Below are 2,650 nucleotides of genomic sequence, written 5' to 3' on the forward strand. Positions count from 1 at the left end.
GGCTGTGAGCGGCGTATTTCTCAGAAACTCGTGTCAGAATGAAAACACCTGCCACCCAAAATATCCTGCTTTCATGCACGTCCTCTGGAAATGATGAAGCTACGAAGAAAAGTTAAAACAGCAACACTGCACTTTCCATTGTCTTTGTCAAAGAGACACAAACTTTGACCAACCAGACTCACAGTGCTTTTTAAAACTTTATTATAGATAAGAAATAATACAGATTGAGATCAAAATAACACTGAATAACCTGTAACATGTAGAACAATATGTTTGCAGTTGCAGCTTTCAGAATATCATAGCAGTAGGATTATGCTTTCAAAAGTGAAAATAATCTATTATGCATTCATTTCCATAGGCCTACATGTCACAAACATAAGATTATGTAGTAGCAGATAATTTTCAGAGCGCTTTTTCTGTTACACAAGCAGATTTGACTCATTTTTACAATAATTGCAATTATCATAGGTTACAGTTATTCAAAATCATCCTCACAAAGATGTATGACAATGGCATTATTAAACACATTAGAACTCAAGAAGTCCAGGCACCAGAAGTTAGCTGGTCAGGGCTCCGGCTCTGGGCTCAGTTACTGGGTCTTTCCAGACAAACCCTGTGAAAGATACAGAGAATAGAAAGAGCCTACATAAATCATGGTTTCCTTTTTATTTCAATTTCTAAACCTTAATCTGCAACCAGTGATATTAAATACAATAAGAATAAATAAGAATGTATGGGTTGACTTATTGCAGTAGGACACTCACCCGGAGCCTCCACACAAAGAACGTGACGAAGAGCCGCCATATAAGCTGCTTTTGGCAATGAACATGCCATAGGCCAGTTTGGCAGTCAGTGTAATCTTCACATATTCCTCTGAGGGGAAATTGTGATAACTTTGATAAGCATAATTTCAGATAATTCTGACAATCGTCTGCCAATAATTTGATACAGTGAGAGCTTTTACAAAATGCTTTTGCACACCTGCACTCGTGTCTTCACCTTTACCTGTCAGAAACAAAGAATTAATTAAGAAACATAATATTCACTATCATATTCGTTAGATGATCGTACACGTTTAATTAGCGTTTGCTGTGTGTACCTTCTTCTCCTGTAATCTTATCTTTTATCTCAGCCACTGTACCACTGCTGAAGATGACAATGCATTCAAACTCCCTAGTGGGTTTGTACCACTCGTTGGCCAGCACTCTCAGTCTGCTGGTGATGCTGTATCTTTTTCTGTCTTGATTCCACTTGGCCGAATTGTCGGCCCCCACTCCCTTGATTCTTGGTGTCCCAGCAACCTTCCAGGTCACGCTGACATGGTCAGGGTAGAAGTCAGTGGCCACACACACCAGGGTCTTCTTCTTTTTGTTTTCTTGCTTGTCCTTACACTCCCGCTGAGAAGGTTTCAGGACTTTGACCGTGGGTGCAGTGACAGTGATGTTTGGGTCTGGAAGGAGAAAATAGAAGTCTTGACATTGAATAGTCAATCCAACTGTCTCTTTTTTCAATCCAAACAGTCAAGTACATTTTTCATTCATCAAAGATCATCCTTTTTTTCCCACGCCGTTGTGGAATTAAGCCTTTTGGAGAAAGAAAATATATTATGTAATCGTCACAGCTTTCTTACTGAGAACAGTCAGCTTAGCTCCCCCTCCAAAGTAGGCTGCATAGCCACCAGAACACAGCACATTCTCACAAGCAGAAAACTAAGGCTATTCCAGCAAGGATTCAGAATACACCAGTTTGTTTTGTTAGAGGAGATTTCTTGATTTACCTTGCTTTTCCTGCCCGTCTACTGTAGATAGTCAGATTATTACATTCATTTCAGCATGTTCTTGGGTCTAGGGTCTACAATGATTCATTAATTAGCAGGAAGGATTTAAGGGGGTTAATGTCTTTCTCTCTTTCTCTTCATTTTGTTGTGGTTGGCGAAATGCAGAAAACCCATTTCCAAGCGGGCGACTCAATTCGATCTATGCTTCCGACGTTAGAATCTTAGACTCATTATAATAATCCCGCCCTCGTTTGAATATCTCCGCCTACCTGCCTCACCTGGCTATAAAGGTTCGCAGTGTTGTTGGCCTCGCATGCTAGCATAATGTCTGCAAACCTTAAATGCTTCTTGGGTGTAATAACCAGCATAAATTGCTTCATCGTCTCCCAACCTCAGTGGACAGAAGAGCTGAGTGGATAACGTTTATTTTTGATGGCAACGTACCGTTCAAGTTCTTAAAAGGCTGTTGATCTGTGCTCACCATTTTTTGCCAGATTGCTTTGTCAACCTTGGTCAGTACATCGCAGCATTTTCAAGTCATCTCAACCTGGATGATAAAGCTATAACTACTGTCCGCGGAAATCATGCAGGAAGTGTAAGTAATTGTGCTGTTTCTCTTTAGGCTATAGCCTAGTACTAATGCTACTGTAGCTAGCTAACAACTACACGTTAGCCTCACCCCAGATGCATGTGACGTTAGTGAAGGACATGGGCAGGCTTATCGTTGATCTTGCGTGGATAAATAATTCATATGCTGTATATATTGTTGCATGCTAATAAATGGGTCAATTTTGACTAAAGTGATCTCGACCAGTGGCGTGCACAGACATTTTGGGGGGCAGGTGCTCAGTGGAAAATGAGAGCACTTGCACG

General features: G+C 40.8%; 1 gene segment (V, D, J or C); it reads right to left on the minus strand.

The window, feature by feature from the left end:
• Nucleotides 1–585: 585 nt before the first annotated feature.
• Nucleotides 586–2,261, minus strand: LOC311322592 (Ig lambda chain C region-like). The segment is given in 5 exons: nt 2,222–2,261; nt 1,100–1,450; nt 982–1,005; nt 765–873; nt 586–613 (listed from the first exon to the last, which is right to left on the minus strand).
• Between the last annotated feature and the right edge of the window lie 389 nt (nt 2,262–2,650).

This window comes from Borostomias antarcticus, assembly GCF_949987555.1.
Source record: "Borostomias antarcticus genome assembly, chromosome: 20".
Taxonomy (NCBI): Eukaryota; Metazoa; Chordata; class Actinopteri; order Stomiiformes; family Stomiidae; genus Borostomias; species Borostomias antarcticus.